This window comes from Mesoplodon densirostris, chromosome 9 (genome assembly GCF_025265405.1).
Source record: "Mesoplodon densirostris isolate mMesDen1 chromosome 9, mMesDen1 primary haplotype, whole genome shotgun sequence".
Classification (NCBI taxonomy): Eukaryota; Metazoa; Chordata; class Mammalia; order Artiodactyla; family Ziphiidae; genus Mesoplodon; species Mesoplodon densirostris.
In genome coordinates, this window is record NC_082669.1 from 93,644,242 (window position 1) to 93,661,091 (window position 16,850).

General features: G+C 47.5%; 1 protein-coding gene across 3 annotated transcripts in view; it reads right to left on the reverse strand.

The window, feature by feature from the left end:
* PLXNA4 (plexin A4) overlaps nt 1-16,850 on the reverse strand; it is a 627,343-nt gene that overhangs the window by 411,041 nt on the left and 199,452 nt on the right. The window lies entirely within an intron of this gene.

Below are 16,850 nucleotides of genomic sequence, written 5' to 3' on the forward strand. Positions count from 1 at the left end.
CACCAAATGGCAACACCATGAGGGAACAGGCTATCTGGGGCACGTCTGGGCCAAATAACGGCACTTCTGCTGTCATCTGATGTGTGGTGGGAAGGCTCTTCCTCTCCCCTGTCCCCTGCTTGTCCTCTATCCCCTCCCTTTCTTTTTCAATTCCCGAGAAAATCAGGAAGTGAACAGTTGTCTCCCTTGCTGGTCTATATTCATGTAATTAGTGCTATTTAATTCCACGATGAGCCAAAGCTCAGAAAATACAAAACATATTTCAGCTGCGTGCCGTGAATCTTGGCAGAAATCTTCCCTGCAGCCGGAAGCAGAACAGAGCTATATTCACTCCTTTGAAAAAAAGGTTCAGAATCGACTGCAACAAAGTTTGGGGGCCAGGCACTACTACCTGGAAATATGCAAGGAGCTCGCAGAATAGGGTATCTTATATCTTAAAGTTTGGAAATAATCTCCATCACCATGGCAACACTGAATTTTAAAAATAGTTAGTATTGATCAAGGAACACTAGTATAACGTGTCATTCCTCCTAAGGAGGTGGTTCTAGGCTCCCCATCCCCTCCTTATTCCCATGGACTTTAAGTGTTTGGGTCCCTAGCAGTGGGGACCTGTGCCACCCTGTCATCCTGCCTTTCCCACCTGCTGGGCACACACCTATGAATCAAAGGACCAAGGAGACGTGTGGTTTCTAGCAATGAATCTCGATTAACTAACACATTCCAATCTCCCAACTCCTTTGCCCCCTGCCCAACCCACTCCATTCTGCTGAGACCTGACTCTATTTCCCTATTTGTGCCAGCAACAAACGAGCAAGGAGCAGGAAATCTTAAACCCCATCCTGACATCATTTCTCAAGTGAGGCACAGAATGGTGAAGACCCTCCAAGACCATTCTCCAAGGGGCCCATCACTGTAAAGAGACCACAAAGCACAGTCCTCAACAAGACAACCTCTGCCCCACATCAATGCCGGGGCCTCTCGTCAGCACTCCTGCCGGGACGAAGTGCCTCCTATAGCACCCCTGTGAATTGGCCATGCCGTCCTCCTTCTCCAGGTGACAAGAATACAGAGCCAGTGCTAATGCTGGAGGGCCCGGGGCGAGGCCAGGCAGAGGAGGGAATCCTGTTGGATGCTGCTGACACCTCCTTTCAGGACCTGCTCAGAAGCTGTGTCACTGGGGGCACAAGAGTCCAAGAGATGGATCTCAGGCGTGACAGAGGGTCGAATCCATTGTGAGACCCAGGAGACGTTGAAGTAGACTCTGCAGCTCTTATGAGTCTGCTCTGCACATTACTCAGTGGACGGAAACACGCAACGTTCCCCACAGAGAGGAAAACACCTGCCAACTCTGGCCACCTCCTCTTACACGGCCTGAAATTCCACCACCACCACCTTTTGTTTGTGGGTTATATCTTGCCTTCCACATACTCCTTCATATGCAATCAACACTCATGACTCCAAAAATATATATCTATCCCCATCCAACCCATTATTATTACTGTCCAGATGGGGACACCAAGACGCAGAGAATTTCATTAAGTTGCCCAAAGCTCTGCTCTTCACATGTCCACAACTCAGGTCTTCTGATGGACCCAACACTTCCCTGTAAACCACGAGGCCACCCATTAGAGTCATCACTGAAGATCGTATGTCAAAGCGGGATGTGGGATAAGTCTAGAAGACCCCATGACCAGTGCAGTGGTTAACTGGGAGGAAAGGAAAGCCTCCTAGCCTATTAGAGTATAAAAACTAAACAATTTTGGACCGTCATCACCTCCATTTACCTTGATGTTTTGCATGTGTTGGGAGAGGACGCTTTCCTTCAGCCCAAGGAGGTGGCGCAACTGGACAAGTTCTCGGTGGCCAAGGGACGATATAAGGGGCAAAGTAGCAAGCGGGGAGGGTGACCCAAATTCATCCCTTCATTCATTCAACAGCACTTGTTCAGCTCCTACAACATACCAGGAACCCATGTTCCAAGGGTGCACAGTGACTAAGACAAAAAGATTTCGATGTCACAGAGCTTACATTTAATAGGGAGAAGACAGACAGTACACAGGAAAAATCGTTATTTTCAGATAGGGTAAGTCCTTTAAAAAAAAAAAAAAAAAAGGATAGTCATTTCATACAGAGTAACTGCGGGGGCAGGGCATTCCCTAGCTGTAGTGGCCAGTAGAGGTGTCTTGAGGCTTGCAGGGAGGCTGAACAACAACAAGGAGGAAGCCAACTATGCAGCGATTTGGGGAAAGAGCATTCTAGGGCAAAGGCAGAGTGAGTGCAGAAACTGAGAAGGGGGCAGACTTGGCAAGGAAAGGGCAGAAGGCTGAGCAGCCGGAAGACACTGGGCGAGCAGGGAAGTGTGAATAACGGGGTCTGAGGGAAAGGCAGGGGGTAGATGACAGAGGGCATTCGAATCCAGGGGAAGGAGCGGGAATTTCATTCCAAACGGTATGGGCAGCCATGAAAAGGTTTTAAGCAAGAAAGTAACACTATCCGTTTATCACTGACAAACTCAGTGTGGCTCCAGGTGGAGAATGGTTTGTGCGTGGAACAGGAGACCTGCAGGAGTTCCTTGAGGGGTGATGGCGGCCTGGCTCACATGATGCAGGTGAAAGCAGGTCATCACTGCTCTAGTAGGGCTTGCGGGTGAATATGGAAATGAGAGGAATATTCATAATCCCTCCTTGATTTTGACTTGAGCACCTGGGTGGATGGTAGTGTCATTTTACTGATATGGGGAAGGCTGGGGAGGAACAGGGCAGGGGAACAAAGAAGTCAAGAGTCCAGTCTGGGACATCAAGGGCAAGGCTGTCTGCAGAGTCTGCCAGGGTTGGTGCGGGAGGGAATCATGGAGGGAAGTGGCTTACAGAGAAGCTAGCTGTGTGGTCTGCAGAAAGCATCTCATTTAAATGCTCCAAGAGGATGCTAATGGTATCCTTATTTTCTAGATGAGAAACTGTTTCTCAGTACCTAACATGAAGGGAAGCTAAGATCTGAACCTAAGCCTGCAGAAAGCCCCAGAGGCATCAGGGCCCCCTGCTTGTGCCAGCCCTCGGTAGAGGCAGAGGCTGCACCCAGGGACCTTGGCTGGAAGAACGGGATGCCAACTAAAATATTTTCCGAAGGGACCTAGCATTGTACACTTATTTTTTTGTGAAAGAAAAACGATCACATCAAAGTTTCAATTTAACTAAAGGGAAATTGCAAATGCTTATGAAGAAAAAAAAATGCTTATGAAGTACAGGCTAGTTTGTAAACCTCATAAATTTATAGCCAAAATTAATAATATTGAAAGAGTGGAAATGGCAAAAGATATTCAGCATCAGTTATTTAGTTCTTAACAAGGAGCCCTCTCTTCACTCAGGTTATAAGGAGAATCTTGGGCACCCAGTTATGCAAACCAGTGAAGGTCTAAAAGTAGGCATCTGAAAGAAATTAGACCGAAGTCAAAAGAACTCAGGCTAAGGACAAGACTTTTTAATATTAACTTTTAAGAAAATTGTGGTAAAATCTATATAAGGTAAAAATTTACCATTTTAACCATTTTTCTTCTTTTTTTATTGAACTATAGTTGATTTACAATATTATGTTAGATTTAGGTGTACAGCAGAGTGATTCAGTTTTTTATATATACATATATATATACACACATACATACATATGTATATTCTTTTTCATATTCTTTTCCATTATAGGTTATTACAAGATATTGAATATAGTTCCCTGTGCTGTTCAGTAAACCTTGTTGTTTATCTGTTTTACGTATAGTAGTCTGTATCTGTTAATCCCAAACTCCTAATCTATCCCTACCACTTCCCTTTTGGTAACCATAAGTTTGTTTTCTATGTCTGTGAGTCTGTTTCTGTTTTGTAAACAAGTTCATTTGCATCATTTTTGGGTTCCACATATAAGTGATATAACCATTTTTAAGTGTACAGTTCAATACCACTAAGCACATTTGTATTGTTGTACAACCATCACCAGAACTTTTCCATCATCCCAAACTGAAACTCTGTACCCATTAAACACTAATTCCCCAAACCTCTCTCCTCCCAGGTCCCTGGCCACTAACATTCTACTCTCTGTCTCTATGAATTTGACTAGGGACCTCATATAAGTGGAATCATACAGTACTTGTCCTTGCGTGTCCAGCTTATCTCACTTAGCATGATGTCTCTAAGGTTCATCCATGCTGTAGAATGTAGAGTAAGACAGTATTTAATTTTAAAAAGTGGACTCCCTCCCCCCACAAACTGTTCTGGATTCTAAGGAACTCCTGCTCACAGTTGCCATGGCATGGACGCTGCTGAGAAGGGGAAGAAATGTTGAAATGAGAAAAGGTAATGGACAGATGCCTATCAAAGCTAACTGAATGAAAGCACAGCCCCTTCTACCACCTGCAACTCCAACCCACACAATTATAACATCAGAGCACCGAGAAGAACATCAGTGCCTCCCAAAGCTCTGCCCGAAAAGGGTTCCTGATGAAGCAAGTTTGGGAAACACCAGTCACCCTCCTGGACTGCCAAGATGCACATTAGCTTATTATTAAAAGTCCTGAGACTTCCCTGGTGGCACAGTGGTTAAGAATCCACCTGCCAATGAAGGGGTCACAAGTTCGAGCCCTGGTCCGGGAAGATCCCACATTCCACGGAGCAACTGAGCCTGTGCGCCGCAACTACTGAGCCTGCGTGCCACAACTACTGAAGCCCGCATGTCTAGAGCCCATGCTCCACAACAAGAGAAGCCACCTTAATGAGAAGCCCGTGCACCGCAACGAAGGGTGGCCCCCGCTCACCGCAACTAGAGAAAACCCACGTGCAGCAACGAAGACTCAATGCAGCCAAAAATAAATAAATTAAAAAAAAATTAAAAATGAAAGTCCAGAGAAGTCTTTTGATAAAGACACCTACTGAAGGATTATTAACCTGGGTTTCTCAAACATGTTTGACTAAGGAACCCTTCCACTGCTTAACACCTATTAATATCTCTAGGAACACTGTTCCATGATACACACTTTGGGAAATGTTGGTATGCTGGCTTTCATTCCTCAAAATTCTTTTACATCTATTTTCTCACTTAGTCTTTATAAAAATTCTGTCAAGTAGATTGAGAAATTTAAGGTAATTTGCTTCACTTACTAAAAACAAACAAACAAACAGAAAAACCCAAAGCTATCAAGATTTAGGTCTGGAAGGAAAATCTCCAGGTGAGAGAAGCATCTGCAACAAGTGCTCTAAACTTTGTCCCCCTGATGTCCTCTTTCTGCTAAAGGCCCACTCAAGTAACACATTTTGTCCACCATCACCACAGCCCCAGAACACACAGCATCCCTCCTTTTAACCTCCTGGCAGAAGACTGCCCGCCTGTTGTAACCCCCTTCTCCTGCTTCCTCTTACCATAGCTGAGAGAGGCTGCAATTTTCTCTATGATTGTATGAAATCTGATGGGAAAACGGAATAAACATAGACAAAGGAAGATGCGTAAAATGTGCCTCTCTGAGCAAATAGGGGTTTCTGCTTCATCCATTCCTAACTCATTCCCAGGCTCAAAGGCCCCTCCATCCTCACACCCAAAAGCAGGTTCAACTTCAAGGCACCTCGCCCGGCTGTCTCATTTCCTCACTGTCTGTAATGCAGGTGTTTCTGGTGCCCCATGGGAGCTGCTGCTTTATTGAGGGATAATGAGCCTCTGGCCTGGTCTACGGTGTAAGGCTATGCTCACGAAGGGGTGACCATCCTTGCATCAGTCATCCGGGTAACAGGTGGCCCCCCAAACAGGTCTACAGATGACACAATTTCACAGGTAGGAGGGGGGACTCCCATCACTCTCTGGGCCTCAGTCTTTATGCCTAAACTTTAAAGGGTCTCTAGAGTCTAGCCAGGGGTCAAAAAAGGACAGTGGTCCTGGCAGCACAGTTGGTGTCAAACTGGAGCTTCATCTATCGATGAAGTGAAATAAGCCATAACTTGGAAACCACACTGACTTGTTATAGTAACTCTATTTTCCTTTTTTGACCTCCAGGCCCCAGGCAAAGTCCTACTAAAATGTCCAGCTTTGTCTCAACTGTGCTATTAGATATTAATGGGCAGCTATAAATGCACTCTTGGGCTGAGGTTCTAAGCAAGATGCATTCCGTCCTCGGGAGCCAATGTGGCCGAAGCTGCAGTCATTAGCAGGAGAAATCCCAATCTCTGGGTGAGGCTTGAGGCTGCAGGATCTCAGCGCCCCCCTCAAGTGGAGGTTCTTCATCCAGTGCCAAGTCTGAGCAAGGACATCGTTCCCTGAGCAAGCAAACCCTGCCATCACCTCTCAGGAGCTACTCTTCCGGACGCCCACGTGCCTGCCTCTCCGACGTCTAGATGCTTTGGGCAAGAATTATCATCTCCATTTAGCAGATGAGGAAACGGAGGTTCAGAGAGCTTAAAGGCCTTTCCCAAGGTCACAGAGATTGTTCCAGGAAAGGGGTGGTGATCAGCATCCACATCGAGGAAGGATAGCGCAATGTGGTCAAGTGTCAAACGGGCACAGAAAAATGAATTGAAAAGAAATGAAGCAATCTCTAAGTGAACAATGAACAAGATTCAGTCTACAGTGAAAAATCAATGAGGCAAAATGCTCAGCCTGTAAAGATCGATGAGGCAACCGACCAATGACCCGTATTCCCACATGAATTGACATCCAACCACATCACAGTCATGTCTGTATTTGCCCAAACCAACCCCCATGCCACCTGCCAGCGTATTGCCTGCATACCAGATTTAACCTCCACCTAGGCACCTCCCCTGCACCGATCTGAACAGCATCTTCAAACAGCCCTGAAATGGTAGCTGATGGAGTCTGCACACCCAGGCTACAGAAAGAAGCCCCTGAAACAAGGAGGTAAGGTCACCTTCTGAGAGTTAATTTAGTACCAATCAAGACATCCTCACGGAAGCACCAGATATCTGCAGAAGCCACCCTACAAGGGCAAAGTGTCCCCAAATCACTACTGAAAGAGCAGGGAACCAAAGCCTACTCAGGGTGACATGGTTTCTTCCACTAGACGAGAATGTAAGTCAAGAAGGCTGTAATCCAAACAGTCTGAATAAAGAAGGCATTAGCCAACTCAGGGTGGTTAGCCTGGAGCAAAACGGCAGCAACTGCTGAGTCTTAATCTCACACCAACCAGGGAGACAGAGAGCACGGTGGTGGCTGCCAGACATGAGTATGGGGCTCGCCCACCGGGAGGCGTGCTCAGAGGAGGGACAGCAGTTGGTCACCAGGCTTCTCCACGGCACAGATGACGTGGTTCTCAAAAACACCAGACTCTCGGTTGCAATTCCACATACCCCCAGTAAGCCAGCTGACCACCCCCCGCCCCGATTCTTTCTTGCTGGGATATCCCCCAACTTTATTCAGGAGTACACCCTCCATATGCCGCCCCATCTCAGAAGGGGGCCAATCACAACTGGAATGAGCCAGTGAATCCCAGCCCCAGTGGGTAATCATGATTGGATTAAGCCAGTCATGGGGGTCTCCTTCCCTTTGCCAGTGATAAGTTTTGGAACAGCCATGAGACTCAAGCCTGGCCCACTGGACCAAATGGGAAGCCTGCTGGGGACTTCGTGTGGAGGAGTACCACTCTGCCTCACTTGCCCACTACTCTTCGTGTCATCAACTGTTGCAGGCTCCTCCTGACCATGAGGGGAGACATTACCAACACAGCCACCATGGCTGAGCAGAGAGAAGAAAGCCCCTGGGGGATGAGGATGATGTTGAGTCACTGAACGATCCAATCCTGGAGGCACCAACCTGTGGTCTTCTCATGTGAGATGACCATTCACTTATTGTTCACGTTATTCTTGGGTTCTGTAACAGCAGCTGAAGGCATCTCATTGACTCACCCAGTAAACCTTCAGGTTACAGAGGTGCTCTCCAGATACCCTGCTACCATGAAGCCAAGAAGGGTGTCTAGGAGAGCAAACACCATTCTTCCATTAACTAGATAGGAACAGACTCCACTACAATCAATAAATGGCGTTTTACATTCAATATCAATAACCCAGAGAATTAGAGTGAGTTAGTCCTGAGAATCTGCCCATCTCTGGATACACAGGCAAGGCAGACCCTGGTCCATGGTAACCCCACCCTGGGAGACCCTACCTGGAAGCCATTGGCTGCCTGCATGTTGGTGTCATCTTGTTTAATGGCAACTGAAGGGAATGACGGGAAACACATGCTTCCTTCCAGCCCCACCTACCTCACATCCACTCAAGTCCTTTATCCACTTGATGTATTTGTGTCCTTGTCTTTAAACAAGCTGCATCTTACCTACCTCACGGTGTTTTTGAGAGTAAAATGAAATCAATATGAAGAAAACAAAGTGATATATAAACCATGGTACTTTGGATAAGAAGGCTGTGTGGGAAATCATCTCAACTTCCTGTGTATCAGAATCACTAGGGGAGATGTTTATAAAGCACAGACACCAGGGTCCCACCTCCAGAAACTATCATCCAAAAGATGTGGGATAGACATCGGTATTTTTTAAAAAGCAGTAATTATTTAAAATTAATTATAAAGTTATTAAAATATTGTTTTTTTAAAAAAGCAATAACCACTTGCTTCCCAAGTGATTATTCTAATATGCAGCCAGAATGGATGAGAACTGCTGACAGCTGATCCTGTGCAGGTGAGGAAGCAAGCCCAAAGAATAGAACGGGCCACTGGACATCACCATCCACCACCCACAGAGCCAGAACACAAGCAGTCTGGGCTCCTGAATCCCAGATTAGGTATCTTCCCATTATGCTTCAGTGTCAACAGCAGGGTATTTAGAGCACTATTATTAACAGAGAAAGCAAAGGCAGGAAGAAGGAATTATAAAGGGTCATTAGGAAACTTTTGGGGGTGATAGGTATGTTTATTATTGAATATATTGTTTGTGAATATATGGTTTCACAGGTGTTTACCTATGTCAAAACTCATTACGTTGTATACTTTAAATATGCAGTTTATGCTATATCAATTATACCTCAATAAACTGAATTTTTAAAAAATAGACTAAAAAAGACAACCTACAAAGTGGGAGAAAATATTTGCAATTATCATACTTCTGATAAGTCTAGAAAATATCGAGAAGTTCGACAACTCAACAACAAAAAGACACACAACCCAGTTTAAAAAATGGACAAATGACTTGCTGAGACATGTCTCCAAAGAAGATATACAAATTACCAAGAAGCCTATAAAAAGATGTCATAAGGGAAATGCAAATCAAAACCACAATGTGATACCACTTCACACCTACTGGGATGGCTAAAATCAAATGGAAAATAACAAGTGTTGTCAATAGCGTGAAAAAATTGGAACCCTTGAATACTGCTGGTAAGAATGTAAAATGGTGTAGCTGCTGTGGAAAACGGGTGGGTCCTCAAAAAGCTAAAAATAGAATTACCATGCAATCCGACAATTCCACTCCTAGGTATATACCCAAAAGAACTGAAAACAGGGACCCGAACAGATATACATACACCAATGTTCATTTTAGCCAGTGTTCAAGGGCCAAAAGGTGGGAACCACCCAAGTGAAACTTGACTCTGCATCACAGGATCCCCTGGAGAAGCCACGCCGAGCTTCCGCTTGGGTGGGTCTGGGGCAGGGCTCAGTAACATGCATTTCTAACAAGTTCCCAGGGGACGGTGCTGCTGCTGCCTGGAGACCACACTTTGAGGACCACCGATACACAGACTCTGGTTTCCCTCACCACCATCTCATGTTTCTCACTTGCTTCGGTATTATAATCCCCATCTTGCAGCTAGGGAAACTCAAAATCAAAGATCACACATCCCAGAACCACAACAGGAGTTACTGGCTGGACCTAGAACCTGAGTTCAGGGCTCTTTGCAGTCACCTCCCACCTCCTCCAAAGTCAATAAATGCCTGAAGGCATAAAAGATGTTTGGATTCATTCCAATAAAATGGTGTGAGGGTGATCTAGAAAATAACTGGCACTGGTATCAAAGAAATCCAGTAAGGAGACAGAAAGAGGATGGAGCAGCAATGACTAGAGTCTCGTTTGGGGGTCAAGGTAATAGGCACAAACGTGTAGATGGAGTTGGAAAGAATTGAAATACGGACCATTTTCCCTTCATTCTTAGGAAATGAATTACCTCTTCACAACATGAAAAGAAATGTTCTCTCCTTGCATTGTCCAAAGTAGTAGGCCTCTGGGCGCAGTGAATCACCTGTCACACATGCTATAAGAGTCACTGCTTAATGCTCTACACATCTGATTCTCTTCTTTCCTAAAAGCTTATCTGCTCTGATGATGACACTCTCCTACTCAGGAAATTTCAGTGGCTCCCTATTGTCTACAGAATGAAGGATAGACTCAGCTTTGTATTCAAAGACCTCCTCCATCTGGCTTTCATCATTTCCACGCAAACAGAACTCCTCTTCACTGCCCATACCTGTCCTGTGCTTTCCTGCTTTCATGCCTTCATCAGGTTGTTCCCTTTACCTGAGATGCCCTTCTCCTCCTCCCTTCTCTAGCACAACACTTAACAAATGCGACCTTGGACAAATTACTTCAGTTTCCTCAACCATAAAATGGGGATGAGAGTAGGACCTGCCTTCTAGATTGTGGTGAGGAAGAAACGAGGCAGTCTGTGTAACCGGTTACCACCATCGCAAACCCCTCTTAACCTCCAAGCCAAAGGGATCTCTCGCCTTCCCTGAATTTCCAGAACAATGGGTGCAAATATCAGAACTTATCACTTTCTACTTTGCATTTGCCATGACGTTTATCCTGTATTCACCTGGCAGCTAAATAAGCCCTACTGAGGTGAAGATATGCTTCTTATGTATAGTTCAATGCACAGGGCTCAGCACTCAGCCCAGTGCAAGTGCCCACAGGAGTTGGAAGGACATATGATCAGTTTCATGAGACCTTAAATGGATCCTAGAATGCCCCTCCCAGTGCTCTCAGCCCCATCAGAGGTAGCCAAATCCTTGGGCAGGACATAAATTCAGGAATTTATTTATTTTCAACATGAAAAGATTTAACTTGTCCTGTGAACCAGTCGCTGAGTTTTGGAGAAATGTCTCCAGACACCCCTGTTCAAAGAGTTCCCCCAAATCCACAGAGGCCAGCCTCAGCCCAGTTTTCTACCCCCAAAGCATCTTCCAATAATTCAAAGCCTCCCTTCCACATCAGGAGTCCCTTGTGCTTACTTAAAACAAAAAAACCTTGGCTTCACAAGAAAACCACTGTTCTCTCATTTGCTGCTTCTCGGCCTCTGTTCTCCCTGTGCTCTGCTAGCCTCCAAAGCTGCAGTTGCCCTGCCCACCTAGGGGAGTTCAGACTCGGTGGAGTCTGTGAGCTTCCTCCACACACAGGTGGCAGGCCCAGCAGGCTCCCTTCCCCACCCGCTGCCAGTACCTCACCTCTCCTCTGCTCACTGCCTGTCTCACAGCCCTGGTACCAACGCCCCAGAGCAACCAGCTCCTTGAACAAAGCCACATCATCTTGGGACCCCAGAACTCTGGTTTGGTCCCACTGCCTGCAGAACCAAACCCCTGTGGGGTTGTCCTAAAGGACAGATTAAGGGGATTTCTTTGTTTGTTTGTTTTGGCAACTCACCAAGCAACAGAAGCAAAGAGACTGAAGGACATTCCTTTGCTGGGGGAGGGGAAAGGTTGAAGAAAGGGAGCCTGGGAAACAAAATGGCCACTCAGTGGTGACTCCCAGGGCTGAGCTGACTCAGAAGACATGGCCAGTAAAGAGGAAGCCACAGCTTGATGTGTGTTTGGTGGGGGGGTGGGCGGTGTGAAAAGGAAGGGGGAGCAGGCGCTCACGGTGAAATGGATACTTGGGCAGCATAAACAACGAAAGGAGGCAATACCTCTCTCTGCCTGGCTGGAACAGGGATACCTAGCGAGATCCATCAGCAAGCCTATGCTTCCCTGACCCTAACCTAGGGCTCCTCAACTGACCTGCCACAGGGTCACCTGTCCTACTAATTCCTCCCACCATTACACTCACTCCTGCTGTAGGGGTCCCAGTAAGGAAGGAGCATCTCATCTTCCAGGAGAGAGAAGCATAGCCTCCCTATGCTTGTGTCCCTACAACAGTGTAGAGGCGAGAGTCTGGCTACAGGGGACATCCCCACGGAGACACATGCAAGTGTGCACGTGTGTACAGACACAGCATGGGGGAAAGGAGGTATGGAGAGGGGAAAAGAAGTATGGAGAGACCAAAGGGAGGAGGATGGAACCTTCAGAGTGAGAGTCAGGAGTCACAGCAACTGGGACAGATACCGGGTTGGCTGGCGTGGGAGGTCTTTTATTTTAGTGGTCTCTAAAATAAGGAGAGGGCTTCCCTGGTGGCGCAGTGGTTGAGAATCTGCCTGCTAATGCAGGGGACACAGGTTCGAGCCCTGGTCTGGGAGGATCCCACATGCCACGGAGCAACTAGGCCCGTGAGCCACAACTACTGAGCCTGCACGTCTGGAGCCTGTGCTCCGCAACAAGAGAGGCCGCGATAGTGAGAGGCCCGCGCACCGCGATGAACAGTGGCCCCCGCTTGCCACAACTACAGAAAGCCCTCGCACAGAAATGAAGACCCCACACAGCAAAAATTAATTAATTAATTAATAAACTCCTACTCCCAACATCTTCTTTAAAAAAAAAAAAGAAATAGCCACAGAAAAAGTTTGCTCACAAATGAATCTCATCCCAGAGACTGGTATCTCCATGTTCTCCTTTAAAAAAATAAAATAATAAAATAAAATAAAATAAGGAGATATGGGAAGAAAATACTAGAATGTCTATTTAAATATATCTTTATCTCAAAAGAATGAAAGTTAACGGCTCTACTAATATTCGATATATAGAACCGGCATGACCCTGGGGTTGATATATCAACAGACCTGTGTCCTGCAGGGGACAGCAGGTGTCCTGAGGGCAGAGTAGGTCTCTCATAATGCCAAGGGACTGCGGTGGTCCCCTCACACCTTAATTTGCCAGCAGTATGTGCAAGATACTGCCGCTTCTCTGTGCTAACTAAGGGGTTTTATGATGTACTGCATTATTTCTTTTTAATCATCCAGTGTTTTTAAAGATGGGCAAGTGACTTTAAAAGATTCCTATAAGAAGAATATAGCTAGAAAATAATGCAAATAATGCAAGCGCTGGCAAGCAATAAGAGAATGAAGAGATGATCCTTCTACTCCCAGCACAAACCCTTGGTCATCCACATTATAAGCCACAGGGTCAACTAACCAGACCAGAAGTCATTCTCTTCTCAAAAAAAAAAAAAAAAAAATCAAAATTATTAGGAAGACTATTTTGACACCTGGGTTTATATTCACCCTCATGAATGCATCATGAATGCTAACCCTCCCCGTAGGTGCTGATTTACTTTGAGATACTGTGTTATGGATGGCAACGTGCGCCGAAACATGGCAGACCGTAGTCCATGCCCCGCTCTGCAGAGGGGGCGCCCTGGGTGGGCCGGGGCAGGGAGGGCCCCTGATCTGGCTGGTGGGCTTCAGTGGGAGAATGAGGAAGGAGCAGGGTTACACTCTCATGGATCTCAAGAGCCAGCTCTTTGTAAAGGCCTCTGGGCTGAGACCAACCAGCTGACTCACTTCTCCTCGCACCCTCTTCCTCACATCATCCGCAGAGCTGGGGCCGTGAAGGAAAAGGGAAGGGGTCCCTTCCTGTTCAAGCACTTCATTCATCTCATTTACCTTCACGGCAGCTACCCTGTGGCCCACACCCCGCTGTGCCAGCGGTTCACCCAAGAGAGACAAAAAAAGTGTGATGTTGAGAAAGAGGACCCAGGTCCCTTTGCCCCCTGACTCTGCTTTGCTACTTGATGGACAGCCTCTCTGAAGGCCTCGCAGCCAGGAGATTTTCTCTGTGATTGAAAATCAAAGCATCTTCCCCTTCATATTAAGAGAAAGTTACCGAGCCCTCGCCACATGCCCAGCACTGGGCTGTATGCCTGACCCTGTCACCTCTGGGAGGCCTCACCACAGCCCCTTCGAGGTAGGTCTTACCCTGGCCCTTTGACAAGGGCAGAAACTGGGGTTCACAGAAGACAGGCAGTTTTCAGCACTGGAGCCCAGACTCCACCCCAGGCTCGGAACCTCTGTTCCCCACCTCTCTCTGCTTCTCAAGACCAGGAGTGCCAAGCCTGGAGACAAACTTGCATCTGTCTTGTGACCTTGGACAAGTCGCTCTCTGAACCTCAGGCTCCCATGTATAAAACGGGGTCCTAATAGCACATACCACGTGGGGCTTTTGTGAGGATTCAATGAGTGAATAGGTGGGAATGCCTTGAAAAGTGCTGGGCACACACAGCTGTGGTATCAGTGTTCACCATTATTATTGCCGTAATTCTGGGGTTATCTTGCTCTCCCAGGAAGCTCAGTCCCTCCTCTTTTCATTCCCCATGAGAAACTAATCCTTATCATTTTATCCCACTCCGGACTCTTGCGCCAGGCCTGGGGAGCAGCTGCAGATCACAGAGGGGAAAGACCAAACCACCACTCTCCCCTGCTACCTTTACCCCTCACATACCCCCTGACACAGCCAGGTCTTGACCAAAGGAACCAGGATGTGGACAGAGCAGAAGAAAGAAGAAGAGGGCTTCTGGACCAGGCCTCCTTCACCCCCGCAGGGTCCCCACCTGGCACGGCCAGCCTTCTCCTCCGAGAAAGTCCACCCAATATAGGCTGCTCCACCAGGGCTCTAGCCACCAGGAGACTAATTAAGCAGCCAGTCCTTGGGCAAATCAGCCCAGAGGACCCAGCATGAGGCAGCTGCTGAAAGATGCTGGAAGGCTGCAATCCCAGAGCCTTTCCAAGGAGTGGCCTCGTCCAGCAGCTGTGGCGACAGCACCAGGACGCATAAGCCATCCCCCAAATGAGGAGAAGCTGCCCTATGGAGATGGGGGACTTTGACTAGTCGGATGTCCTCGTTCCAAGAAGTTGGGGGGGGCCGGGGGCTGGTGGGGGGAGATACTCATGAGAGGAGTGTTTCTGAAGAAAAGCGTATTTTTTGAGAATGAACTGCAGAGTTCCCACTCTGTGTCTCAGACACTGCTTCTTGCAAAGGAGAGTTACTAAGTTGACTGTACTCTCAGAGGTATCAGGCTGCTTAAAAAGATGAAAAGGAAAACAAGCAGCTACAGAGGACCAGGAAGTCTTGAAGGGACTGGGGATGTTTAAGCTGAACTTGGGGGCTGCCACTGGGAGGAGAGAATGAGCTTTCAGGATGACTCCAAAGGGCAGAAATAGGACTTGGGAGCAGAGGTCGTAAGGCAGAGAGAGATGTCGATCCTCTCTGAGTCCAAGGGGCCAGTCCAGCCATGGACTGGCCACCCAGACGTGCTCAGGCAGAAGCCAAGTGTCCATTTGGCAGGGATGTTGTGCACAGAGGCAGAAGGTTGGACGAAGTGATGCTGAAACAAGCACTTAGCAGCATCCAGCACCTGCTAAGCACTCAGCCTAGGAGAGCTTTTATAGTCATTGTGAATCCAGTGATAAGATGTTATGGTTCTTTTCGGCCAAAAATAATAAAATCAGCCTTTCTGGAAGGGATCTTAATCCTTCAACTCCACTATTTCCCTGAATGAGACCATTTTCAGCACCCAAAGTACTATTTCAAGAAAGTTAAGACCCTTTTTAAGGATTTTCACTGAGATTCCCCAGTTTGGGACGGACGGCTTGGAAGAGAATGCCAGGGTACCCGAGGACCAAGGGGCACGTGTGGGAGGGGGATGCACATTGGGGAAGAAAGAAACAGGGGCCCAAGGCCCTCTGAGAGTGAGGTGTCAAGTCCATAATGACAGGAAAACCTCTGGAAAGAATAGTAGCTTAAGAAAAAAAAAAGAGTCTTTATCTTGATCAAGGCAGGAGCTTCTGTTGTCAATTTCATGGGGAGGTGCACGGGCAGTGGGGGCCACCACGACCCACAGGCTCTGCCTGGACACCCAGCCCTGGATCATTTATCAAATCAGCAGAGGGGAAAATCCCCCAGCACAGAGCAACTCCTCTGCGGGATCCCGCCCTGACCCTGGACCTACTTGCATTTCAATTCCTCCTAGTAAAAGACATCTGACAGTCTCGTCCCCTCTCACTTCCCTTCTCCAGCTTTCCCAGTGCGATTATCACACGGAGAAGGAGGCAATGTGCGGGAGGCTGGCGGCCACGAGGTGTGGCAGCCGGAGCCCCCTGGGACAGACAGCCCCTGCATAGCTGTGGATGGAGGACACCGCCACCACCTCTCCTCCCAGCAGCCCGGACCTATCAGCCATCCATCCAGCAGCCCCACGAGAGAGGAGAGGGGCCCTGCCGCTGCTCCCAAAGGGGAGACACTCAGGCCAGTGAGGTTGTCGGACCAGCTCAGGTTCGCAGGCAGGACCTGGTCTGAAGCCCGAGGCATCATCAGCTCCACAAGACGTACGGAGTACGTGCTTCTGGGTAAGGTGAGGGGATCAGAAGCGTCCCTGCAGTGAGGGAAGTCTTCCCTAATTCAGACAAAGCAAGTGCCAGGGTTTTAACTGAGCATCAGTGGGAAAGGGTTAAGGGCATGGGCTTTACCTCAGGCAGCCCTGGGCCCCAGGTCTTACTCTGCTTCTTGCTCATTGCGCGAACCTAAGCAAACTTCTGAATCTCCAAACTTACTTTCTTTATCCATACAATGAAGTCGAAAATAGGATCCAACCCCACAACTTTTATAAAGTGCTCAGCATAAGCTCTGGCACACAGTAAACAGTCAGCAACGATGAGTGGTGGTTATAATATTATTATTGGAAGGACCTCCAGATAGGGAGGGCAAGCCTGGATGCTGCTGGC